General features: G+C 49.3%; 1 protein-coding gene across 1 annotated transcript in view; it reads right to left on the bottom strand.

Annotated features, from left to right (window-relative positions):
* Positions 1-27,922, bottom strand: part of RPL39 (ribosomal protein L39) — a 362,820-nt gene that overhangs the window by 219,148 nt on the left and 115,750 nt on the right. The gene's annotated exons all lie outside the window — the stretch shown is intronic.

Below are 27,922 nucleotides of genomic sequence, written 5' to 3'. Positions count from 1 at the left end.
AGGATTTCAGGTGTGAGCCACCTCGCCCGGCCAGGAATTAAAGATTTTTTTTTTTTGAGACAGAGTCTAACTCTGTTGCCCAGGCTAGAGTGAGTGCTGTGGCATCAGCCTAGCTGACAGCTACCTCAATCTCCTGGGCTCAAGCAATCCTGCTGCCTCAGCCTCCTGAGTAGCTGGGATAGTACAGGCATGTGCCACCATGCCCAGCTAATTTTTTCTATATGGATTAGTTGGCCAATTAATTTCTTTCTATTTATAGTAGAGATGAGGTCTTGCTCTTGCTCAGGCTGGTTTTGAATCCTGACCTGGAGCAATCCACCCGCCAGAGTGCTAGGATTACAGGCGTGAGCCACTGCGCTCGGCCTGAATTAAAGATTTTTTTTTTTTTTTGAGACAGAGTCTCGCTTTGTTGTCCAGGCTAGAGTGAGTGCCGTGGCATCAGCCTAGCTCACAGCAACCTCAAACTCCTGGGCTCGAGTGATCCTCCTGCCTCAGCCTCCCGAGTAGCTGGGACTACAGGCATGCGCCACCATGCCCAGCTAATTTTTTATATATATATCAGTTGGCCAATTAATTTCTTTCTATTTATAGTAGAGACGGGGTCTCGCTCTTGCTCAGGCTGGTTTTGAACTCCTGACCTTGAGCAATCCGCCCACCTCGGCCTCCCAAGAGCTAGGATTACAGGCGTGAGCCACAGCGCCCGGCCCTGAATTACAGATTTTAAATGCCATGTTCACCAGGTCTCGGATAGGGGTCTGAGGGCCCTCCTTTGCCTTTTTGAGATTCTTTCTGATACCAGGAGAGGAAGGGGTAATAAAGTGGGTGGCAAGGACGGTGGCCCCTGCTGGGGAAGTAGGGTCTAAGCAGGTATACTGGATGGGAGCAAGGCGGCTGAGGAAGGCCGTGGGATTTTCACCTGGCTTCTGAGTGATTTCTCTGAGCTCGTCATAGTTTATGGCTCTGTGGGCGGCCGCCTGGAGCCCCGCGAGAACACACGGTAACATGCGGTCTCGGCAATTCCTTCCTTCCCGCCCGGGCGGGGTGTCAGGTTGATATTTCCACCCTGGCTCTTGGTGGGGAACGGCCTCGGCCCCCGCCGGCATATGCAGTCTGTAGGTGAACCTCAGCGAGGCCCTGAGCCGCAGCCCCGACACGCTCCTTTTCATCAGTGGTAAGGGTAGAAGACAGGATAACAGGGTAGAAGACAGGATAACAAAAACGTCACGCCAGGTCACATCATATGGCTGTGTAAGATAGCGGAACTCTTTGGTGTAGGCTATGGGGTCGTTAGAAAGGGAGCCTAAACGCTTCCCAATCTGAGAGAGATCAGACAGGGAGAAGGGAACATGGACGCACCCAACCCTCTCTGCATGGGCTACCTCTCTCAGCGTATCCAGGAGGGGTTGGTTTGAGGATCTCTCGGCTGAGAGGTGGAAGAGGCCAAGGACTGAAGAGGACTCCACGCAAAAAGTTTCTGTGATGGGTCACAGGTCTGTGAGAGGGAAGGACAGGAGCCCAGATAGAAGAAAGCCTGACCATTTGCCATTTTTGTGACAAAAATTATCAAGGTTTTGTAAATATTGAAACCAAAATCTCATTCTCAGGCCATTGAGAGCCATTGTCCAGTTTACACATTGGCCAGGTAAGTATTGTGGTAAAAAATGAAACACTTGTGCCGGATGTCTAAACCCATGGCCTTCAGATGGGCCAGCAGACACCTTAAGGGCGTCCCGCGGGGGATTTTAGAAGATTGGCTACCCATGTCGCTCCAACTCGACTGGAAATAGATAGGAACAGTATCCTAACTATGGAGGCAGCAAAAGTCTGGGGCACGTCTCCGATGAGACTAGTGTGCTGGTAGGGAAAGGGGAGAGAGGTATTCAGGTGTCCCGAATAGCCTCAACCCCTGGAACAGGAGAGCCTCTGATGTGGGCCCATGGTTTTAATGGATAGGAAGAGCTTCCTGGAAACAGAGGCTCCCTGCAGGGGATCCAGGTTGGGACAACACAGGGTGACTCACCCAGGCCGAGGCTGTCAATCAGGGACTTGAAAGCAATCAGTCTGAGGACCCGGTCTGGAATGCGAGAGTCCATGGAAGTGGTGGTGCAGCCAAGGCCCTGGAGCAGGCCAGCGCAGCCAAAACACCTTTTCTGGGTTTCGGGACCAAACGTGAAGTTTTCTGGTGGTGAAAGAAAGAGAAACACAGAGAGAAAGAGTGTGGTCAAACAATGTGGCTTTATTGTGTACTCCCGGGCGAGGTTCACGGTCTCAGGAGAATGGGGCCCCAGAAGTGGCATCCATTTGAAGGGGGTGAGGCCTTTATACCTTTTGTGCCGGGCTAGGGACTTTTGGCGGAAAGAGCTGGGTTTTTCAATGTGGTCTTTGTCCGTTCTTGAGAAACAGGAGGGGCTGGTGGTACCTGCAGATTCCAGGAGGAGAGGCTGGTGGTGCCTGGCAGTCGTTTTTGGTGGGTCTGGTCAGTGAGTCGCTTCTCTATTTTTTTTCTAGGGAGGGGAGGGGGGCCTGCTACTACTCTTACAGGTTTATTTTCCTCTGGGTAAATCCCCAGTAGTGGAATGACTGGATCATATGGTAGGGCTCCTTTTAGTTCGTTGAAGACATCTCCATACTGGTCTGTCCTAATCTACATTCCCACCAACAGTGGACAAGAGCTCCCTTTCATCTTCATCCTTGCCAACGTCTCTATATCACTGGCTCTATATGTAAATTTCTATGTGCACTGACATGGAGTTCACGCAAAGGTATACTGCTAAATGAGAAAGATATTGCAAACCAGTATTTATAGTCTGATACCACAGAAGGTTTGTTTCAAACCCTCACTAAGTATACATTGTATATGCCCCAAGTGACATATTTATGAGACTGAGTCTCCATTCTTGAGCATGCTACGCCTCTCCAAGAAATAAGGTCTTTGTTTCTGTCCCTCAGTAAGACTAAAGATCCCCTCTAGGCTTAACACAGTGTCTTGGAAATAATGGACACACAATAAGTGTTTGTTGATGATGATTTGGTGAAGGTATTCTTGGGAATTGGACAGCAACAAGAAAGATGCTACCGTATGTGAATGCACTCCCTACTGGAGGCAAGTTTGTACTTGAAATTTTGGTGTTTCCCTTCTGAAGCCTGACCCTCAACTGCGTGTCCCACATACACTCACACGCCCTGTCTGCCACCCCCAAGCCTGGGGCAGAAGTGCGAGCTGGATGTGCTACAGGAACTCTTGGGAGCAGAGTTCCAGGGGCCATGCCGTGCTGGGAGCAGCCGCGCTCTATGGAGTCTACTTGGGGACAGCTGGCTGGGGACACTGTGTCACCAAGCCCCGTGGGCTGGACCTGTAAGGAAAGCCACTGCAGGGGACCCTGGTCTACAAGGGGTTGCTGAGAACATCTGTCATTCTTTTGGTGTCTGCCTGTACTGGAGCCACCCCATCCCTTCTCTGGGGGCCACTTCTCTCCGTCCACAAGGACAGGCCCTGCACTGGCTTCCCAGGGCAGCTGAAACTAAGTAGCACACACTGGGTGACTGAGAACAACAGGAATTTGTTGTCTCACAGTTGTGGAGGCAAAAGTCAAAGGATGGCAGGGCCAGGCTCCCTCTGAAATCCTTCCTTTCCTCTCATGAGCTCTGGTGGTTTCGCAGCAATCTTTGGTCTCCTTGGCTTGGACAAGCATCGCTCTGTTCTACCCTGTGTGGGGGCAAGTGGGAAACTTCCCCTTTCCCCGGAAAGTTCCCTGAAAGACCAACTCACATGACTAGGGCAAGAAACAGGTTTATTTAGGCTGAGCAAGGAGGAGTGACAGAGTGAGGACCCCACATCCCAATGGGGGCCAGAAATTTATGTAACTACTGTCTGAGAGGACAGGGGAGAGGGGGAATAGAGGTCCTTCCCTGGAGGGGGAGAAATGGTTGCTAGGGAGGATGAATGCTTGGGGGAGACAGACTGACTTGTAGATGGTTCTCTTTGCAAATTAAATTAGGCTGAGAGACAAGTGATTTGGGCCAGGTCTGTCACATTCTTCATCTTTCCCACAATATAGTGAGATGACGAGGGAGGGAAGTGCATTGTCCTTTTGATGGGGCTTCTGCTTTATGCAGATAGAGGGAAAGCCCCTTCCATAGGCCTGTTGATCTCTAAGGGCCCTTAATTCAAAATTCTCTTTATTCCAATGAGTCATAATTTCAAGTGAAATTTCCTGACTTCCTTCACTTGATTGCTGTTAGGTCTGGATCCGAGAGAGAGACACATATACCCTCATGTGTTGCAAAATACTGTTTATTTTGGGTGCAGATTAATGTGGAGACGAAAAAGCCTCGACGACGCTGAGGGAGGGTAAAACCTTGGATTTTACAGAGGGTTTCTCAGGGGGGACTGAGTAACTGGGCCAGAACAGCCACTGCAATAAAAATATTTTTAGGCTCATGCACTCTGGGAGGGCGATGCTGGTGGATCACTCAAGGTCAGGAGTTCGAAACCAGCCTAAGCAAGAGTGAGACCCCATCTCTACTAAAAAAACAAAAAGAAATTAATTGGCCAACTAAAAATAAATACAAAAAAAATTAGCTGGGCATGGTGGCGCATGCCTGTAGTCCTACCTACTCAGGAGGCTGAGGCAGGAGGATCGCTTGAGCCCAGGAGTTTGAGGTTGCTGTGAGCTAGGCTGATGCCACGGCACTCTAGCCTGGGCAACAGAGCCAGACTCTGTCTGAAAAATAAAATAAAATAAAAAATAAAATAAGGCCGGGCGCTGTGGCTCACGCCTGTAATCCTAGCTCTTGGGAGGCCGAGGCGGGTGGATTGCTCAAGGTCAGGAGTTCAAAACCAGCCTGAGCAAGAGCGAGACCCCGTCTCTACTATAAATAGAAAGAAATTAATTGGCCAACTGATATATATATAAAAAATTAGCCGGGCATGGTGGCGCATGCCTGTAGTCCCAGCTACCCGGGAGGCTGAGGCAGAAGGATCACTCGAGCCCAGGAGTTTGAGGTTGCTGTGAGCTAGGCTGACGCCACGGCACTCACTCTAGCCTGGGCAACAAAGCGAGACTCTGTCTCAAAAAAAAAAAATAAAATAAAATAAAAAAATAAAATAAAAATATTTTTAGAACTGGGGTATTATAAGGAAAAAAAAGAAAAAGAAAGTATAAAATTTTTTAAATTAAAAATAAATATTTTTAAACAACCAGTTTCTGGGACCCCTGCCTCAGTCTCATCCTGTAGAGGTAAGGGAGGGGGGTAGTTTCCTCCTCATCAGTGGGGATAAGAATGTCGCAGCTGTCTGCTAGATTTCACAGTCTCCTGGGACTCTCCAGACTCCTGAAGCTATTGTTTCACAAACCTCAGTTTTCTGTTTACCACATTGAGTCCCATACATATCTTTTGAATTTTCACCTGGAACAAACCTAACAATTACATCTGTAAAGGCCCTGTCTCCAAATAATATCACATTGTGAGCAATTGGGGTGGGACTTCAGCATATTTCTGGTGGGGGGATACAATCTAGCCCTAGCAGACCCCTAGGCAACTATGTGTATGTTCCGACAAGTGTACAGCAAGTATAACAGCAAGTGTTAACAGCTACTGACCAGGGAAAGAACAGAGTGGCACACGGAGGGTCAGAGAATCAGCCTTTATTCCACTAGTGGGATCAGAGGGGCATACCACCAAATTCTCAGCACCACTTCCTTGTTCTCCTCCAGTTTTATACACTTCTTGGGGTTACACACAACCAATAAACTATGAGCATGATGAATTGCCCAATCGGCAGTGGGATTCAAAAGCTTCCAATCAGCAACAAGCTTTACATCCAATCAGCAACAAACTTTAATATCCAATCAGCAACAAGCTTTACATCCAATCAGCAGTGGGATTCAAAAAGTATCCTATCAGTAGTAAGTTCAGCCATGGGATCCTGGGGTGGGGGTTTTTCCCTATCATTGCCCCCTTTTGATGCCCTTATAAGTTTACGCAGCGGCATCAACCTCTCTATGAATCTAATAACTGCATTGGGTAAGCTGGGTCCCATGGTTACCATCAGAAGGATCTTTTAGCCCTTTGACTTTGGTAGTTACAGTTCCTGATTGGTTTACATAGTAACAGCATTCTTTCTCCAGAGAGCCCCAACCAACACAGAGTCACCCCCATGTAGACCCAGAAAAGGATTACCAAGAAGCAAGTTAGTTCAGTCTCTTGGGGCAGAGGCCCCGAGTCCAATTCCCAAGAAGACTGTCAGTATTCCTATAAGAGTCCAGGCCAGTGGTCCCATTCGGTCCTTGGCTTCCAGCCAGATTCAGGGGCAATCCGTTTACATTGGCCCTTTTGTCTTGGGCATACCCGAGAGCTTGGATGAGCGCCCATAACTCTGCCCTCTGGGCTGACCATCCCTGAGGCAGAGGGGCTGACATGATGACTTCACTCTCTGTGGTGACTGCGTAGCCAGCCAACTGTTTGTCATCTTGGGTGTAGCTGCTGCCGTCCGTGTAGAGCTCCAGGTCAGGCGCCAGCAACGGACTATCTTTCAAGTCTGGCCGGCTTGCATAGGTCTCTTCCACGGCCTCGGCACAGTCATGGTCTGGGGGCCCTGGCCCGGTAGGAGGGAAGGTGGCAGGGTTTAAGGTCCACACAGTCTCGATGGTGACTCGTGGGTTTTCACACAGCAGTCCCTGGTACTGCGCCAGCTGACTGCTAGAAAGCCATCGGTGCCCCGATGTGTTCATCAAAGCCACTACTGCGTGCGGGACCTGCACACAGATGTTTTGCCCAAGTGTAAGCTTGTCCACCTCCTTGATTAGCAAGACGGTTGCCGCCAGTGCTCGCAGGCAAGGCGCCTTCCCAACGCTACCGAGTCCAGCTGTTAGGACAGATAGGCTACTGGCCTCTGCCAGAGGCCCACAGTCTGCGTCAGTACCCCCATAGCTACCTGCTTCTTCTCACCTCTGAGGGAAGCCTGTTCAGCCTCCTCAAGCTGGGCCTGGAGCTCCCGCCCCGTCTGTTCCAGTGACTTTTTCATCTGTTCCAGGTGTGCACTTGTGTCCTGCTCCTTCTTCAGCTCCTCAGCCATCATGGCGGCATTGGTGATGGCCTTTTTGGCCTTCTCCTCTGCCTCCCGCCTCTTCTGGGCAGTCTCCTCCACCTCCCCACTCAGCTAGGCCAAATCTGCCTCGAGCTTCTTCTTCTGGTTCAGGAGGCCTGTGTTCTGTGAATGCCGGAGGTTGAGGCATTCGGTGGCCTCCAACAGCTCCTGCTCCACCAGCCACCAGCTGCACTCGCCCTGCTCCAGAGTAGCCCGCAGCTCCTCCAGCTCAGAAGCCAGCAGCGCAGCCCAGCGCTCCAGGGCCTGCGCCTGCTCTCGGAGGTCAGCTGCCAGCCGCTGCTCCTCAGCCCGCCCTGCCTGCTCCTCCTTCAGCTGGGCCTGCAGCAGCCGTGTAGCCGCCTGGGCCTCCATGGCCTGACAGGTAGCATGGCCTAGCTGCAGCTCCAGGTCATTGAGGTCACCCTCCTTCTTCTTGAGCCTCAGTGCTTCATTGCAGGCCCGGGTCTCAGCATCCAGGGAGGCCTGCAGGGACTCCACTGCCCGCTGGTGGTTGTGCCTCAGGTTAGTGCACGCCTTATCTTTCTCTGCCAGCTTCTTTTTGGTCCTCTGGATGGCGTCTGCCTCATACTTGCTCAGCAAGTTCCATCCCAAGAGAGGCACCAGACAGTCTGGCATGTAGAGGACCTCGTGCCTTATCTGATGGCCCCCTATTTGGCATACCCAGGACTGACAGAAGGGTCTGGCTACCCAAGTCCTGATAGCTCCAACTATAGTTGTTTCCCACTTTGCAAGCAGGGCCACAGAGGTTGTCACAACTGAGTGTTCTGCTCCAGTGTCCACCATGAATGCCATTTGTGGGCCCCCTACTTTCATCTTCACCGTAGGTTCCCGAGGGCCAAGATTGAAGGAATCCAGTCGGCCCAACTAGGAGTCAATGCGAGCCCCACTAGCTCTTGGGCTTCTGGTTTCTGCTGGATAGTCCCAAATGGGCCCTCCCTTGCAACAGGTGACTTCTCTAGTGGGGGCATTCATTCTTCCAGTGGCTGAACCCCTTGTAATTGGTGCACTGGTCTCTTGCCAAGGGTGCCTGTCCTCAGGTTCCCCTCTTTCGTGGGGGTCCAGGCCGCTTGGACAGGTCAGGTCTACTAAGGGCAGCAGCCAGGAGAGTGGCCTTTTTCTTCATCCTCTGATCTTTCTCCCTCTTAGGGGTCTGGTCCGGTTGACATACACCTTCTGGGCTACCTCCATTAACTGTGTGATGCTCATGCCTGTGAATCCTTTGAGTTTCTGCAGCTTCCTCCGGATGCCGGAGGCCGATTGCCTGACGAATGCTGCATTCACCATTCTCTGGTCTTCGGCTGCTTCCGGGTCAATAGGTGTGTATATCCAGTATGCCTTACAGAGATGCTTGTAGAAGTCATAGGGTGACTCCTCCTCTGGCTTCTGGGTAATTAGTGCAACCTTGTTCATGTTGGTCGGCTTTTTGGCCCCTTCCCGCACTCCTTGGAGAAGAGCCTCTCGGTACCGCTCAAGTGCCGCTTGTCCTTCTGGTACATTGAAATCCCACTCTGGGTTGATCTCGGGCACCACTCGTGATGCCCATTGTTCCACATCCAGGGTGCCCGCCGGCACCCATTCCTGCAGCCATTTCCGAGCGCCCGTCATGATCCGACGCCGTTCTTCGGTACTGAAGAGGGTCAGCAGGAGTTGCCGGCAATCTTCCCACATGGGGCAGTGAGTCTGGGAGATAGTTTCCAGGAGGTTGATGAGGGCCTGCAGTTTCTCCGAGTAGGACAGGGTATGGTGTTTCCAGTTCAATAGGTCAGTGGTGGAGAAAGACTGATAGATAATACAGGGCAGGTTGCCCCAGCTGGATGGTTCTGTCATCCCGAACCGGCGGCTGACCTTGCATTTCATGCAGAGGCATCTGGAAGCCCAGGGTATGGGGTTGGGCAGACCGCAACCAGCAGACCAGTGATGGAGATGCCAGTGGTGGAGAAACCAATGGTGGTGGGGTGGCGGGTGCAGTTGGGGGTGCCGGGAGGGTGGCGTGACTTATGGGTTGTAAGGCAGTGGTGGGTCCTCGATCTGGTCTCCTTGATGTATTGGCTTTGCCTTGAGATCAGGGACCCTCTGAGCCGCTAGAACCCTACTCTGTCCCTCATCAGCGCAGAACCAAACCCAAAGGGTCATAGTTTGGGCAATCTCTAGCCATGAATCTATGTACGGGAATTGATCTGGGTGGCCCGGAGTCCCAGTCACCATTGTCCATACTGAACATATGAAATTTATCAGCATGCACTTTAGAACTGTTGGCTTCAATTCGGACTCTCCCATATTTTAACTGGTTTAACCAGAACTCCCGTTCCCTACACCACCGACAACACTCCTTTTCTGAACCTTGTCCCTGCCCAGACTCTGGTCCCTGCTCTGGCTCCTCCCCTTTCTCTTTCGTCACAAGACAGACAAGGGGTAGGGGCTTCTCTCAGGGGTCTGCCTGGCTGTGTCCTTCGCAGGAACTTAGGCACATCTTGGCTAAGATGTACCCGTATAAAGCCCGGGCACGGTCACTCCCTATCACAGGGAGTGAATTGCCATTATGCTGTACGGCACCACCACAGAACCGCAGGTTAGGACCCCCTCAAACCCCGTAGCCGAAGCTGTGGGGCTTCAGACACAATGACAGCAAACAGTCACTGTGTCCCATCCACTCACACATTCACACAGAGGTTACATATTCCCTCCCCTGGGGGGTCCCTATCCTTAGGAGGTGACCAAGTTCCTCTCCTTTCTCCCTGATGGGGCCTACCCTTAGGAGGTGATCAGGCTCCTCTTCTGTCCCGCTGATGGGCCTATCTTGGGCGGGTCCTGGGACCCTACCTTGTCCAACATCCTGGCCTTGGTCTGACTGCTCCTTCCCTCCGGAGTGTCCTGGTGAGTCCGAGGCTCTGCGGCCCGTGCGAGGTCCTGAGGAGAGAAGATTCCCGCAAATGGTGGTTCAGCGCCGGCTTGTCTCAGTCTCGTAGAGGTCCCACCCTTGCCATGCTTGTCTCCTATCCGGTGGCTTCAAGGGGCCGGCACGGTAGGCTTTCCCGGTCAGGGAACCAAAATGTTCCAGCAAGTGTACAGCAAGTGTAACGGCAAGTGTTAACAGCTACTGAACAGAGAAAGAACCGAGTGGCACACAGAGGGTTGGAGAATCAGCCTTTATTCCGCTGGCAGGCTCAAAGGGGCATGCCACCAAATTCTGAGCACCGCTTCCTTGTTCTCCTCCAGTTTTATACACTTCTTGAGGTTACATGCAACCAATAAACTATGAGCATGAGGAATTGTCCAATCAACGGTGGGATTCAAAAAGCGTCCAATGAAGGCCGGGCGCTGTGGCTCACGCCTGTAATCCTAGCTCTTGGGAGGCCGAGGCGGGCGGATTGCTCAAGGTCAGGAGTTCAAAACCAGCCTGAGCAAGAGCGAGACCCCGTCTCTACTATAAAATAGAAATAAATTAATTGGCCAACTGATATATATATATAAAAATTAGCCGGGCATGGTGGCGCATGCCTGTAGTCCCAGCTACTCGGGAGGCTGAGGCAGAAGGATCACTCGAGCCCAGGAGTTTGAGGTTGCTGTGAGCTAGGCTGACGCCACGGCACTCACTCTAGCCTGGGCAACAAAGCGAGACTCTGTCTCAAAAAAAAAAAAAAAAAAAAAAAGCGTCCAATGAGCAACAAGCTTTCCACCCAATCAGCAACAAGCTTTAATATCCAATCAGCAACAAACTTTACATACAATAAGCAGTGGGATTCAAAAAGTATTCTATCAGTAGTGAGTTCAATCATGGGGCCCCAGGGTGGGGTTTTTTCCCTATCATGTAGAATGCTGGATCCCAGCTTGTCCTCCTGCCCCTCCCCTGCCACGGCTGACTGGAGAAGGGGTGGACACCTAACTCAAGATGCATCAGTCAGGCTGCTGCTCTCAGGAATTTGGATTTGGGACTGAGAAACATACAGGGTGCGGTTGTAGCTGGAACTGTGGCATGAGGACTGGGAGCCACAGAGCACTACTTTCCACCCTGCGGAGCAGAACAGCAGAGCAAGGTGTCTGCAGAGGGGACACTGCAGCAGGTGCACAGGGAGGGAGGGAGAGGAGGGAGCGCTGACAGTCTGCGCCATCCCCACTTACTGAACACCTCGGGCGTGCAAGGTGCAGAGCAACGGCTTGCTATCCACTAGCCATGGCACCGTCTTAGCGTACGTCATCCCCGGGTTCAAAATGAGGAACGTGGGGCCCAGAAAGGCGACACTGCTTTCCCACAGTCACCAGCTATGAAGCAGCAGACCAGGTTTCGCACCTGCCTGAGGTCACAGCCCTGTACCCCAGTGACCACACTAGATGGCTGCCCCGGGTCCTGTCCCACCCTGAGGCCCAGGTGCACTTTTGTGCTTGAGTCCATGACACATCTCTGTGACACTGTAGTACAGTACACTCATCCTACCTGTGTGGATCACGTTGTACATGTTTAGCATACGCCTGCGTACATGTGCCCAGTTCAGGATGTAGGACATTTCCAGCCCCTGGAAGGCTCCCTCCTAATGCAACCCAGTCAATGTCCCCAAAGGTAACCACCTCTCTGTCCTCTCTGCCACCATAGGTAATCATGTGTTTTTTACTAAGTCTTATGAGTCTCTCTGTCCTGCAACCTGAGCATCCTAATTCAGTGTCTTTCAAACACTGAGTTGAAAGCTATTAGTGGTTTCTAACATCAGGCATTGTCTCTTTTTTTTTGCCTTTTTTAATAAAATAGAAAAGAAAAGAATAGAAAATACCAGTGTGTCATATGTGGTCAGTTTTATTGAAACTTTCATAGTACTGTCGTGTGTGTGTGTGTGTGTGTATGGCTCTGTGTACTGCGCAATAATGAAAAGTGCATTTGTCAGTACGAGTCTTATCAAAAATATTTCACAGACACTGCACTGACTACCACAGGGGCCGAGGACACTCAGGGCCTGTTCTCTGTCCCAAGCATGGAGAGTGGCCCTTGTCTCTGACAGGTGATGAGGCCTCTAGAGGACACATGACACCTCCCTGCCCTCCATGTCCATCTGTGAGGTGACTCTGGCTTGACTCCCCACTGGGCTGAGAGTCCACATTGAACCCCAAGGAGGTGGCTGATGCAATCAGGTATGATGGCAACAGGCTGGCTCTGAGCTGAGGTACGCAGTGGACCTTTGGCTACCTCGGCCCAGGGCAGCCCCTCCTGCCCTAGTACTTCCCTTAGGCCCCAGCGTCTTCCTGCCGCCCTCCAGGTCACTTGGGACTGGCTTGTGTCCTCCTGGCCTAGGGCATCCTCTTGACTGCTAAGGTTCCATGGTGGCCAAGAGAAAGGCAGCCTGACATGCTCAGGAAGGGCTGGAGGCACCCTCAAGGGACAGAGACTTTTTACACTGGAGTTGTACATGGTTCTTTGTACAAATCTTACAGCTTTTCTGTGAACTTCAAATAATTTCAAAATAAAAAGCAAAAAAAATAAAAATAAAAAACTAATGTAAAACAAGCAATCACCTTCTAGAGACTTCTTCCTTCCCTGTGGACATTTCTGGCCAGGAATAAGAAGGGCAGTCCTGTCACTGATGGGTACCTGTGTTCTTAGGGGACAGATGAGACGTGATCCCCCCCCATGCTCCACTGACACCACACGTTATCTGCACTGCATGCAGTAGGTTCTTGGATACATCCAGTATTAACCCACTAAATCAATATAAGGCTTAGTGCCCAGGCATGTGACAGTGGCTTATTATAGGAACAAACACCTCCCAGATATGTGACTACTCCCTGGAAGTGTTACGCTCAGAAATGTCCCCATCCCCAATGTCTCACTGAGGACTGCCTCCCTCTGCAGGTCCAGCTCCAGGGTGTCCTCAACACAGCAGCCAAGGGGCGGGTACAGTTGCTCAGTCCTGTAATTCTAGCACTTTTGGAGGCAAAGGTGGGAGTGTCACTTGAGGTCTGGAGTTTGAGATAAGCATGGACACCATTGTGAGACCCTCTCTCTATGAAGAAAATTTTTTTTAAAAGTTCCCAGGTGTGCTGGGGCATGTTTGTGGTCCTACTTACTCATGAGGCTGAGGCAGGAGGATCCCTTGAGCCCAGGAACTCAAGGTCACACTGATATGATTTCAGTGGCCCCTGAAAGAGTCTCCCATCTCCAACATAGCTCCCATGTCCTACCATGGCTAAACTGTGACAGTTGCCACTTCTTTTTTTATAGTATTTATTTTTGTTTTAGGTACAGGGAGTCACTCTATCACCCTCCTGGGCTCAAGCCATCCTCCCACCTCAACCTCAGCTGGGATTACCAGCACTCTTGGCCACAGCCCACTTGTTTCCATTCTCTAATGCAAACACTACCGGGAAAGGTAACAGGATTAACTGGTAGTTAGCCCTTGACCTTGTATGTCACTCCAGTTACCAACTCTGCTCTTCTTCCTCACAGAAATATGCTCAAGACTAGCCAGCATAGTTCACTGGGTCCTAGGAGGTGGATGCAACAGTACAGGCAGAGGAAAAAGAAAACAATGCATTTTCATTCCTTCCTTCCACAAATATTCATGGAGAAGCTGCTGTGTCCCCAGCACTGTGCCGAGAACTGGGGACACAGCTGTGGGAGGGACTGACACCATCTGAGCCCTCATCGAGCTTACAGTCTACTACAGGTCAAAAATCATCTATGACACACGAACATGTTACAACCGTGATTTGGTGTTGGAAGGAGAGTTGGCTGAGACACATAATAGGGGGAACCCTCAGGACTTCCTGAGGTGGTGGCCATGGGGCTGACATAGAAGGGATGACTAGGTGGATGTCACACATCCACCTGAATGCACACACAGGTATACCGTGGTGCTCTGGGGATGCTCTTTAACATAAATTGTATCTCTCTAGTCTACTGTTCTGCAACAAGTGGTTGTCACTCACCAGTGTGTCTGGGAGATTAGCAAACACTTACTGAGCACCCACCCTGTGCCAGGCACCACTCTAGGAGCTGGAGAGTTCTTAGTAAACCACATAGACAAAATTTCCTGCCTTATGGAGCTTATGTTCAAGAATAAAAAAAATGAGTAAAACACATAGTTTCCTAGTGTTGCCAAAAACTCAGCCACTAGTGCGTGACCCAGAATCACAGCAACAAGGACAAGCAGTTGGGGATGAAGGGAAGAGAATGTACTTTTCAAAAGAGGATAAATGGCAGACTTTCTCCTCTCAAAATCCCAAATTTCCCAAACATAAGCAGAAATGCAGAGCTTTTAAAGGGAGGGTTCTCAGCTTCAGGCAATCACAGTGGTTAACTATTGTAATCATCCCATCTCTGCCACACACAAAGCCTGTGACTTCTGCCAGCCACCCATCTGGGGGACTGGCACCACCTTGGACTTTTAAAAACACACTTAAACTGCCTCAGGGATGCAGGCCAGGCAGCAAGTCCCCAAAAGAGTTGAGGAAGTATTAAAGAGACAAAAAAATATCTCCTTCCCCCCTCCCCCAGACAATTCCTTTTTGCACTACGTTCAATGAATCCTAGGAGAAAACACAGCAGAGAAGGGAGAGCGGGCGAGAGGCAATGGCACGGGAGTTGCGATTTGAAATCGATGGTCAAGCAAGGCCTCAGCACGAACACCTGAATGACAGGTGACCGCGAGCCAAACAGATGTCTGGGGAAAGAGCATTCCAGTGCAGGAGCGTGCCTGGATGTCACAGGAATGGCAAGCACATTAGCCACTGCCGGGCGCAGGGTGGGTGAGGAGGTGAGCGGTTGAAATGAGGACTTGGGCTTTTGCTTGGGGGAAGATGGAGCCATCAGGCACTTCTGAGCAGAGAAGTGACAAGATCCGCTTTATGTCATGCAGGCTCCCCTGTGAAATCCGGGAGGCCAGTTGGGAGGCTGTGCAGTAACTAGGGTGCGAGATAGCGGTGGCTCAGATCCCGTGAGAGAGTGAAGCAGGTGAGAAGTGGGTGGCCTAAGGGGACATATTGAAGGGGGAGCTGACAGGATTGACTGATGACTTGGATGCAGGGTGTGAGATGGCCCTAAGGTTTTGGCCTGTAAGACTGCAGGAATGCAATCACCCTCTCTCTTTTTTTTTTTTTTACTTTTGCCTGAAGTTTTTTTTTTTTTTTATTTCGGCATATTATGGGGGTACAGATTTTAAGGTTTCAATAAATGCCCATTTCCCCCCCTCCCCCCAAAAGTCTGAGTCTCCATCATGACCATCCCCCAGATGGTGCACATCTCACTCATTATGTATGTCTATACCCACCCCCCTCCCCTCTCCCCCCCTGCCCAATACCCTATTGCTGTAGTACCTATGTGTCCACTTAGGTGCTACTCAGTTAATACCAGTTTGCTGGAGAATATATCTGGTGCTTGTTTTTCCATTCTTGGGATACTTCACTTAGTAGTATGGGTTCCAGCTCTAACCAGGAAAATATAAGATGTGCTATATCACCATTGTTTCTTAGAGCTGAATAGTACTCCATGGTATACATATACCACATTTTATTAATCCATTCTTTGATTGATGGACACTTGGGCTGTTTCCACAGCCTTGCAATTATGAATTGTGCTGCTATAAACATTCGAGTGCAGGTGTCTTTTTTGTAGAGTGTCATTGGATCATTTGGGTAGATGCCCAGCAATGGGATTGCTGGATCAAATGGTAGATTCAATTGTATCACTTTAAGGTATCTCCATATTGCTTTCCACAGAGGTTGAACTAGTTTGCAGTCCCAACAGCAGTGTAGGAGTGTTCCTCTCTCTCTGCAACCACGCCAGCATTTATTGTTTGGAGATTTTTTGATAAAGGCCATTCTCACTGGGGCTAAGTGATATCTCATTGTGGTTTTGATTTGCATTTCCCTGATGATTAGAGATGTTGAGCATTTCTTCATATGTTTGTTGGCCATTCTTCTGTCTTCTTTAGAAAAGTTTCTGTTCAAGTCCTTTGCCCACTTTTTAATGGGGTTATTTGATTTTTTCTTCCTGATTTTCGTGAGTTCTAAGTATATTCTAGTTATCAGTCCCTTATCGGATGCATAGGATGCAAAAATTTTCTCCCATTCTGTAGGTTGTCTGTTTACTTTCATGACTATTTCTTTGGCTGTGCAGAAGCTTTGTAGTTTGATCATGTCCCATTTATTTATTTTTGTTGCTGCTGTGATTGCCTTTGGGGACTTCTTCATAAACTCTTTGCCCAGGCCGATGTCTAGGAGAGTGTTTCCAACTTTTTCCTCTAGAGTTCTAATACTTTCATACCTTAGGTTTAAGTCTGTTATCCAGCGTGAGTTGGTTTTTGTGAGAGGTGAAAGGTGTGGGTCCTGTTTTAGCCTTCTACAAGTGGCTATCCAGTTTTCCCAGCACCATTTATTGAAAAGGGATTCTTTTCCCCAGCGTATGTTTTTGTCTGCTTTGTCAAAGATTAGATGGCTATATGAGGATGGTTTTATATCAGGATTCTCACATCTGTTCCACTGGTCAATATTCCTATTTTTGTGCCAATACCATATTGTTTTAATTACTACAGCTTTGTAGTATAGTTTGATACCTGGCATATTAATGCCTCCCATTTTGTTTTTGTTGCCTAGAATTGCTCTTGATATTCGGGGTCTTCTTTGGTTCCATACGAAGCGTAAAATTATTTTTTCTATATCTGTGAAGAATGCTGATGGGATTTTAATAGGTATTGCATTGAATCTGTAGATCAGTTTGGGTAGTATAGACATTTTGATGATATTGAGTCTGCCGATCCCCGAGCATGGTATGGATTTCCATCTGTTTACATCCTCTGCTATTTCCTTCCTCAGTGTTTCATAGTTCTCCCTGTAGAGGTCTTTTACGTCCTTGGTTAAGTATATTCCTAGGTACTTTAATTTCTTTGTTGCTATTGTGAAGGGAATTGAGTCTTTGATTTGGTTCTCAATTAGATTGTTGTTGGCGTATATCAATGCCTCTGATTTCTGTGTATTGATTTTGTATCCTGAGACTTTACTAAATTCATTGATCAGTTCTAGGAGTTTCTTGGTTGAATCCTTGGGGTTTTCTAGACACAATATCATATCATCAGCAAACAGTGAAAGTTTGATCTCTTCTGCCCCTATTTGGATACCTTTGATTCCATTTTCCTGTCTGATTGCTGTAGCCAAGACTTCCAGCACTATGTTGAACAGAAGTGGAGATAGTGGGCAGCCTTGTCTGGTTCCAGTTCTAAGTGGGAATGATTTCAATCTTTCCCCATTCAGTATGATGTTGGCTATGGGTCTGTCATATATGGCTTGTATCATTTTTAGGTATGTCCCTTCTATGCCTATTTTCTTAAGTGTTCGTATCATGAAAGGGTGTTGAATTTTGTCAAAAGCTTTTTCTGCATCTATTGAAAGAATCATGTGGTCTTTGTTTTTGCTTCTGTTTATGTGGTGAATTGCATTTATAGATTTACTTATGTTGAACCATCCCTGCATCCCTGGGATGAAGCCCACTTGGTCGTGGTGGATTATTTTTTTGATAAGTGTCTGGATTCGGTTAGCTAAGATTTTGTTGAAAATTTTTGCATCTATATTCATTAGGGATATTGGTCTGTAGTTTTCTTTTTTTGCTGCATCCTTTCCTGGTTTTGGTATCAGAGTAATATTCGCTTCATAAAAGGTGTTGGGGAGGTTTCCGTTCTTCTCGATGTTGTGGAATAGTTTCTGCAAGATAGGTACTAGTTCTTCTTTGTGCAATCACCCTCTCTGAAATGAGGAAGATTGTTGGAGGCTCAGGTTTCAATGTCAGGGAGTTGGCATTGCGCCCGTTCAGCATGACCTGGCTGTGCAGGTGGTGAGGCCACGGGGGCCATTGGCTATACAAGTCTGCAGTTGAGGACGGAGGTCCTGACTGGAGATCGGGATGTGGGACTTGTCCAGGACGGAGAGGCAAGAACCACGTGCAGCGTTTATGTAAAACCTTGGGTCAGGATAAGACCAGCGGGAAACACTAGGGAGGAAAGGAGGTCTGAGGACACAGCCCTGGGGCACCCCACCGTTTAGAAGTCAGGAGATGAGGAGGAGCCCACCAAGGAGACGGAGAACCTGTGAGCGAGGAGGAAAGCCAGGGGGTGTGGTGTCCTGGAGGAGCAGGGAGAGGCCAGCTCTATCCATTATGCAGATGGGACAAGGCAGAGGAGAATGCAGACAGTCGATCATTGGGTCATGTTATAGCATGTCAGTTGTGATGATCTAAAGTAGAACTTTGGTGGAGTGGTGGGGCAAAAGCTTGGTAGGAGTATGTAAAAGAGAGGGTTGGAGGGGGAAGACAGGAGGCAGCAAGTCTAGATCATTCTTTTGAACAGTTTAGAAAAAGGGAAGGAGAGACCTGACAGAGGAGTGAAAGGAAACCATTTTTCTTTTTCTTCCATTGAAGTATAAACAGCATATTTGTGTCCTAATAGAGATGATTCAGTCAGAGGGAAAAATTGATGATACAGGAGAGAGGGGATGTCTTCGTCCATTGGAGCTGCTATAACAAACTACCCGTGGTGGGGTAATTTATAAACCACAGAAATGTATTGCTAGTGGTTCTGGAGGTTGGGAAGTTCAAGATCAATGCACCAGCAGAGTGGGTGTGTGAAGAGGGTGTGGTCCTCATAGATGGTGCCTGCTCTGTGTCCTCACATGGTAGGAGGAGCCAAAGGGGCTAGGGTGCTTCTTTCAACCTCTTTTACAAGGTAACTAATCCCTTTCATGGGGGCTTTCCCTTCACGACTTCATCACTTCCAAAAGAACCCACCTCTGTTCCACACATGACTTTTGGGGAGTTGCAATCAGACCCCAGCATTGGAGAAGTCCTGGAGCAAGGTCTTTGGGTAGGATCGAATGCAGAGATGGAGCATAGACAGTTCACAGTAGTAACAGGACTTTGCATAAGTTCAGTGTAGACTCTTCCACACCAAAGCCTGGAAAAGCCCTTAGCAGTGATGCACTCCGACCTTCTTTTGCATGCAGGAATTCCTCCATGCAGCCCCCCAGAATAGCCCACCCTCTACTCGAACATCTCTAGTGATGACCAACTTGCTACTTTCCAAAGCAGCCTCTGCATTGTAAGTCTCCTGTCGTGGTCAGGTAGGTCTTCTTAACAAAACTGTGCCAAATCTGCCTCTCTTTCATAGTACTGTTGTGTGTTTGTATGACTGTGTGTGTGTGTGTGTATGACTGTATGTACTGCATCATAATGAATAATGCAGTGCTCAGTATGGGTCTCATTGAAAATACTTCACAGACACTGCACTAACTACCACAGGGGCCGAGAAGACTCAGCACCTCTTCTCTGTCCCAGGCATAGAAAGTGTCCATGTCCTCTGACCAGCAGTGAGGCCTATAGAGGACACATGACACCTCCCTGTCCCCCTGGTCTGTCTGTGAGGTGACTCTGGCTTGACTCCCCACCAGGCTGAGTGTACCCATTGAGTGTACTCACCCCCAAGGAGGTGGCTGATGCAATCAGGTACGATGGCAATGGGCTGGCTCTGAGCTGAGGTACGCAGTGGACCTTTGGCTACCTCGGCCCAGGGCAGCCCCTCCTGCCCTAGGACTTCCCTTAGGCCCCAGCGTCTTCTAGCCACCCTCCAGGTCACTTGGGACCAGCTGTATTGATAATACATTTTATCAATCGCTGTGCACAGACTTTTTTCTATTTTAAGCTCGATCTGCAGGACACACCACCACAAGCCACACCTATTTACTTACATTTATTAAGGGGGAAGAGAAAAAGAGAGAAAGTAAGAGAAAAGTACCGCCGGGGAAGAACACAAAAGAGTAACCATGTAATCATCCCACTAGGACCCCATTATCAGCACCGGAGGCTTATCATCTCGGGTAATCTCAACACTGGAGGGAGGCTAATCCTCAGGGACAGTCTCAGACAGCGGTGAAGGCAACAACACGCTGTGATATCAAGCAGGTAGACAGCAGAGGTTGAATAGGAAGAAATGGCGGCCCTCTGGGGGCTTTTCTATGCTGTTTATATAGCGGTTGGAACAAAGGAAGGCTTTGGTGCCAAAAAGGTGTATGCTCTGGTCATGTGAGGTCCCGGATCTGGCCAGGAGCCGGGGCCTATAGTGACTGGTCTCACATAATGCTTCTGGGCATGAGCCTAGGATAAACATTCCTAGGCACATAGCTCAGAGCTATCAATTCCCATTCCCTCAAGAAGTGGCCGGCTTCTCCAGGGAATGGGTGTATACCTTGAGCCTTATAAATTTATATGACCCCCAAGCAGGCCTTAATATTCTGTACCTCAGTACACCGGCTTCCATCCCCTGGCCTAGACTGCTCTAGACATCCCCATCCTCTAGACTGCTCAGGATCCGTGGTGGCCGAGAGAAAGGCAGCCTGACATGCTCAGGAAGGGCTGGAGGCACCCTCAAGGGACAGAGACTTTTTACACTGGAGTTGTAAAAGGTTGTTTGTACAAATCTTACAGTTTATCTGTAAACTTGAAATAATTAAAAAAAAAAAAAAAGCAAACATCTAATGTAAAACAAGCAATTACCTTCTGGAGACTTCTTCCATCCTTGTCGACATATCTGACCAGGAAGAGGAGGGGCAGCTCAGTGACAGGTGGGCACCAGTGTTCCTAGGGGACAGCTAAGGCCTGATCACTCCATCCCGTCCATCACCTCCGTCTACTGCTCTGACCTGCACACGACAGGTAGACAGATCCTGTGGTAGACAGACCCTGTGGTAGACAGATCCCGCATTAACCCACTAAATCAATATAGGACTCAGTGCTAAATCAGTGTAGGCCTTATTGTCCAGGCATGTGACAGTGGCTTATTGCTGGAACTAACACATCACAACTATGTGACTCCTCCACACATGTGTCACCCCCAGAAATGTCCCCGTCCTGAGTGTCTGATGGAGGACTGCCTTCCTGTGCATACCGAGCTCCAGTGTGTCCTCAACACAGCAGCCAGGGGACAGGCACAGTGGCTCACACCTGTAATCCTAGCACTCACAGGCCCAGGTGGAAGGATTACTTGAGGCCAGGACTTTGAGACCAGCCTGATCATTATAGGAAGACCCTCTCCCCACAGAAAATTTTGGTAGCAGAGTTAGCAGGTATAGTGGTGCGTGTCTGCACTCCTAGTTACTGTTGAGGTTGGAGAAACAGTATCCCTTGAGCCCAGGAACTCAGGTTACAGTGAGCTACATTAATGCAACTGCACTCCAGCCTGAGCATCACAGTGAGACCCCATGTCAAAAATAAAAAAAGAAAGGAAAAAAGAAAAACAACATCAGCCAAGGCACCTTTCCAAACCACAAACATGCCACTTCCCTGTGAAAGCCGTGCACAGAGCCCTCCCCGTTGCCTGGCCATGGAGTCCCAGCTGCTACTACAGGCCCAGGCCTCCCCTTCCAGCCTCTGCTCCCGGCAACGCCAACCGCGTACAGCAAAGCAGAACTCCCCGCTGTCCCCCCACACTCCGTGCAGGTTCCCGTCTCTGTGCCTTTGCTCACGGTGCTCCTCTGCCCAAAAGCCCTTCCTTCAGAGTCCCCTACCCCCTGTGACAAGGGTGGGTCCTACTCATGCCTTAAGAGTGGGCTCAAGGCACATCCCCTCCACCCCCAGGCTGGGTCAGGGCCCCTCCCCTGGGCTCCCCCAGTGCTTCCTCCTCTCAGAGCACTTACCGTGTCGCCTGAAATCTCCTGCTCCTCTGTCTCCCCCACTCAAGGGCAGGGACCATGTCAGCCCCAGTCTCCTCTCTACCCCCAGCCCTAGCACTGTGCCTGGCACACAGTGTGCCCTGCAGAAATACTCAGTCAACACAGCTGAGCTCGTGAACACGAAGCCGGTGAGGCTCAGGGAGGACCTGTGCATTCACCTGACACTGCGGCCACTCGGCCACTCGTTGTCAGTACAAGTCTGGCTCTTCTCCCAGTCACAGCCCACACCAGCTCTGGCCTCAGCCCTAGTTAAGGTGGACTGGGGCTGGGGGCTGATGTGAGTCACACGTGAAAGAGTCTCCCACCTCCAGCATGGCTCCCATCTCCTATCATGGCCAAAGTGTGAAACATGTCACTACTTTTCTTAAAATATTTATATTTCTAATAGATACAAAGTCTGCCTCTATAGCCCTCCTGGGCTCCAGTGATCCTCCCACCTCAGCATACTGAGTAGCCGGTATTACCGACACACACCACCACACCCGACTTATTTCCACTTCTCTAATGCAAACACTACAAGCAGAGGGAACACGTTTAACTGATAGTTAGTCCTGGACCCCATTGTCACTCCATTTATGAACTCCGCTCTTCTTCCTCACAGAAATAGCTCAAGAACTAGCCAGGATACTTCACTGCATCCTAGGAGGCGGATGCAACATTACAGGTTCAGGGAAAAGAAAACAATGTATTTTCATTCCTTCCCTCCTCAAATATTCATGGAGAAGCTGCTGTGTCCCCAGCACTGTGCTGCCAAGTAGGGACACAGCTGTGGGAGGGACTGACACCATCCCAGCCCTCATGCAGCTTAAAATTTAGTAGAGTCCAGGAATCAAGGATGACATAGAAACCTGTAAAGTTACAACCACAATCCGGTCTAGGAAGGACAGACAGTTGGCTGACAGCACATAATAGGGAGAAGCCTCAGGCCTTTTCTGAGGCGGTGGCCATGGACTCGTCATCTAAGGGATGACTACGTGTTAGTCAGCAAACAACTTCCCATAAAAAGAGGACAGGCCTGCACGGTATCTCAAACCTGTAATCCTGGTGCTTTGAGAGGCCAAGGTCGAAAGAATCCTTGAGGCAGGAGTTAAACACCACCCTGGGAAAAATAGTGAGACCTTGTCACTATAAAAATTAAAAAAAAAATTTTTGTGTAAAGGTCCTGGGATAGGAGGGAGCAGGGCATGTACCGACACAAAAGGATGCCAGTGGAAAGAATGTGGGTTAGTCCTGGAGGGAAACAGAAACTGAGGGGTGACAAGGCTGGAGAAGGAACAGAGCCACAGCACACAGGGCCTCAGAGGCCAGGCCAGGAATTGTGACTTTTAGTTTATCATGAAGGGAAAGCACTGAAGTACTTTCAGCAGGGAAACCAGCTCAGGGACCATGTGAAATGTCAGTGAGAAGGATGATGACAACAGTGACCTTGGGACGTAGGGAAGACGACAGAGTGTGGAGACCCGAAGAAGATCCACAGGCACAGAGCGTGGTGGGGAGTTAAGTGGGGGGAGAGGGAAGAAGGTGGAGATCTGGGTGCCGGAAGGGCCAGGGGTCTGGCGGGAGCGATCACGGGCTGGTTCTGTGCATGTGGGGTGGAGAGGTCTCTGACACGCTCAGGCTGAGATGTCACAGAGGCAGCCGGGTACACGGGTCTGCAGTGAGAGGGACATTTGGCCTGTGGATGTAACTTTGGGGGTCAGTGGCATGTAGGTGACATGGAAGCTGGGAAGACGACAGAGAAGAGGGAGAAGGACAGAGAGGGAGAGACAGGAAGGCCCAGGACCAAGACTTGAGGCCCCTGTGCATTTAGTGTCCTGGGAGAGAATATTGAGGCTGCAAAGAAGACAAAGCCACAGTCAGAGAGGTGGGAGGGACCCAAGGTGGGGTCTGTCACAGAAGCCGATGATGTCATCAGTGTCAATATCGGATAATTCCGGATTTTCAGAAGAGACCTGAAGAACGTCCTGTGGGTTCATGACATGGAAGTGACTAGTGACTTGCTGACTGGTGTTTCCGGGGAGGGGAGGAGGCAGAAGCCAGACTGCAGAGGGTGGAGGCGGGAGTGAGAGGGGAAGAAATGGAGGCAGTGACTAGAGGCCACCTAAGAAGTGCAGTTGGGATGGGGAAGAGGGACACATGGCAGTGGGTGGAGGGGGCTGTAGTGGGGTCACGGTGGGCATGTTGGTTTTTCATGACAGTCTTCATCAGGCCTTAGGAAGGCTAGTGTAACAGAGGAAAGGGCCTCAAAATGTGCCAAAAATGTTTCCTGTCTCATTAAATCATCCACTACTCCTTGGGGGAACTGGGACCTGCATCCCTGCCTAGGCCAGGGTGTGTGGGGGGACGTCTTTTATCCTGTGTGCTACAGGACATGGCTGTGCAGAACTGGCGGCCTGCCCTGGACCTGGGTCTGGTGGGGGAAGGTCCTGGAGGTCCTGGAGGTCCGGGTGGGCCTCCCACGCAAGAAGAGAGCACGGGACGTCTTGGGCAGAGATGGGACGTCAGAGTCATCAGCTGTAGTTGAACAGCAGTTGCCTGAAGCTGACTGGCCTCCCTTGAAAGTCTGTATTTCTGCTCCTAGTTAGGACAATGGCATTTCAGATAAGATTTTCCATGCTCCTAAGTGGTGGGCAAGTTAATCACCTCCTGTTTCCTTTTCCTCAAACCCCTTGTCCTCATTCTTCTGATGCGGCCTGGAGGACAAGTGCCGAGCTCTCGGTGACACTAGCTTGGGAGCTGCGTAGGGTGGTGGGAAGAGCCTGGGCTCTGTCTCAGCTTGACCTCAGGCGAAACTCCACCTCTGCCGGGTGGCGTGGCCGTCAGAACTCAGGCTCCAGGGCTAGACTGCCTCAGCTCCCACCCCAGCTCCACGCTTACACTCCACAGTGTGACTGTGGCCTCAGTTCCTTGTGCCTCCATGTATGTCAAACAGGCATAATGATGATACCCACTGCTTAGGACCTTTGTAAGGGACAGATAAGCCATGCAAATGCTCAGAGCAGTGAGTGCCTGGCACAGGGCAAGTACCTGCTGAGTGTGAGCTGCTATTCTTGTGGCTGACTGTGTGGCCTTAGGCATGTCATTTAACCTCCAATCCGTCCTCACTAGATTCCTTTAAGGAATCAAAGTGCTGAGCTGATAATCCATGTTTGGTTAGAGTTCCCTTGCTTCTTTCTATGGGAATAGTGATGTATTAAATAGAAACACTAAGCATATGCCAGGCATTTTAGGATTTTTTTTTTTTTTTTTTTTTTTTTAGACAGAGTGTCACTACACTCTGTAGTGAGTTGCCCAGGCTAGAGTTGCCCAGGCTAGAGTGCCGAGACCTCAGCCTAGCTCACAGCAACCTCAAACTCCTGGGCTCAAGCGATCCTTCTGCCTCAGCCTCCCGAGTAGCTGGGACTACAGGCAAATGCCACCATGCCCTGCTAATTTTTCCAATATATTTTTAGTTGGCAAATTAATTTCTTTCTCTTTTTAGTAGAGACAGGGTCTGGCTCTTGCTCAGGCTGGTTTCCAACTCCTGACCTTGAGCAATCCACCTGCCTCGGCCTCCCAGAGTGCTAGGATTACAGGCATGAGCCACTGCACCCAGCGGGCATTTTAGCTTTGACCTTAGTTACCACACTTAGTTATCACAACAATCATGTGGGGAGGTGATAGTGGGAAGCAAGTCTCCCTAGCTTATGAGGAAATTGGGGGTCAGGTAGATTGAAACTGGCCCCAGGGGCGTAGACTAAATGGCTGAACTGAGATTTAAACTTCTATTATTTTTTTGAAATATTGCCATTGGAGTGAGTGATGGCCAATTGTTTGTAAATCTGGTGGCTGGTCCTTTATTGTCACATGACTTAAGACTGATTTCTTTACAATGAGATATGACCTAAGTGCAGTGAGAATGGGTTTCATCCAAAAGTCCTACAACAGGAGATGCTGGCATTGATGGGGAGAAAAAGGAAGACCCATACACCGCTGGTGGGACTGCAATCTAGTGCAGCCTGTATGGAAAGTAGCATGGAGATGCCTGAAAGAACTAAAAGTAGATCTGCCATTTGATCGAGAAATCCCACTACTGGGTATTTTACCCAAAGGACAAAGAGCTATTTTATGACAAAGACACTTTCACTTTATAGCAGCAAAATTCACAATGGGAAAGATGTATAAACAAAGCAAGTGGCCGTGAGTGGGGGAGTGTGTGAATAAAGTGTGGTATGTGTGTAGCACGGAGTGGTAGCGAGCCATAAGGAAGAGGGTGGGTGAGCACGTGTGTGTGAGTGTAAAGCAGGGTGTGAAGTGCAGTGTGGGCATAGGGTGTAAAGAAGGAGCAGAGCAGTGAGGAGCGCGTGTTAAGTGCGTGTTGAGCATGGGTGTGTGTGTAGGGTGGTGCAAGTGCAGGGCAGTGCATGAGGGGTGAGGTGAGGGTGAGGAGGGTGTGGGCGTGTTGTGAGGTAAGGGGTGTAATGCAGAGAGTGTGTGTTTTGTGCGTCGTTGTGAGTGTGAGTTGTGGTGTGTGAAAGTATTTGATATGAGGAAGAGTTTTGTAGGTGGGAGTAATGATGAAGTGCAAAGAGAAGAGTGATTGAAAAGAATTTTTTTTTTGTATTGAAAAGAGGGGAAGGGGTAGGGGGATTTGCAAGCATTTCATCTTTGCAATTGCGGTTTCTCATTTTTTTTTGTGGAGACAGAGTGTCACTCGGCGTCCTGGGCAGAGTGCAGTGAGGGCGGGTCACCACAAGCTCCAGGTCCTGGGCTGTGAGCGATCCTTCTGCCTCAGCCTCCCAGGTAGCTGGGACTACAGGCGCTTGCCAGAGCGCCCGGCTGTTTTGTGTTTTGTGTATTTTTTTTGCCTTTTTTACTTTTTTTTTTAGATTTAGAGACAGGGTCTGACTGTGCTCAGGCAGTGTTCAGGCTGGTGTCGAACCTCTGAAGCAACAGCTATCCGCCCGCCTCGGCCTCCCAGAAGGCTAGGACGACAGGCGTGAGCCACCCGGCTCATGCCCGGCTGCATGACACCTGTTTCCAGTGCTGAAAGCTTCGGTGTGTTTATTTTTGATGCTGCAGTGATTGCCTTAGGGGTCTTCCTCAAAAATTCTTTGCCTAGGCCAATGTCTAATAGGGTTTTCCCAACATCTTCTTCTAGGATTCTTAAGGTTTTATGCCTTTATTTTAAGTCTGTTATCTATCTTGAGTGAATTTTTGTGAGAGGTGAGAGGTAGGGATCCTGATTCGCTCTTCTGCATGTAGCTAACCAGTTTTCCCAGCGCCATTTATTGAAGAGGGATTCTTTTCTGCACAGCCAAGGAAAATCAGTAGAGCAAATAGACAACCCACAGAGTGGGAGAAAATATTTGCTCTCTACACCTCTGATAAAAGTCTAATAACAAGAATCTATCTAGAACTTAAAAAGAATTAACAAGAAAAAATCAAACAATCCCATCAAGAAATGGGCTACAGAAATGAAAAGAAACTTCTCCAATGAAGACAGAATAATGGCCTGCAAACATATAAAAAAATGCTCAACATCTCTAATCATCAGAGAAATGCAAATCAAAACCACAATGAGATACCACCTAACCCCAGTAAGAATGGCCTATATCAAGAAACCCAAAACAACAAATGCTGGCGAGGATGTGGAGAGACAGGAACACTCTTACACTGCTGGTAGGACTGCAAATTAGTGCAACCTTTGTGGAAAAGAATTTGGACATACCTCAAACAGCTAGAAATAGAAATACCATTCGACCTTGCAATAGCATTGTTGGGCATCTACCCAAAAGAGCATAAGACATTCTATTATAAAGACATCTGCACCCGAATGTTTATAGCAGCACAATTCACTATTGCATGGTCATGGAAACAACCCAAGTGCCCGTCAATTCATGAGTGGATAATTAAAATGTGGTATATCCTCACAATGGAATATTACTCAATCCTAAGAAACGACAGTGAGCTAGCACCGTTTATGCTATCCTGGATTAAGCTTAAGCCCGTTATCCAAAGTGAGGGGACACAAGACATGGAAAATGAGCTCCACATCTACTCGCCATCAAATTGGTACTGACTGATTAAAACTATGATTTTCAAATGGTGGCAATGCTCACCAGGGATTGGGGGGGTCGT

Source organism: Microcebus murinus, chromosome X, assembly GCF_040939455.1.
Source record: "Microcebus murinus isolate Inina chromosome X, M.murinus_Inina_mat1.0, whole genome shotgun sequence".
Taxonomy (NCBI): Eukaryota; Metazoa; Chordata; class Mammalia; order Primates; family Cheirogaleidae; genus Microcebus; species Microcebus murinus.
The sequence above is the reverse complement of the archived record's forward strand: the minus strand, read 5'-3'. Positions and strand labels throughout refer to the sequence as shown.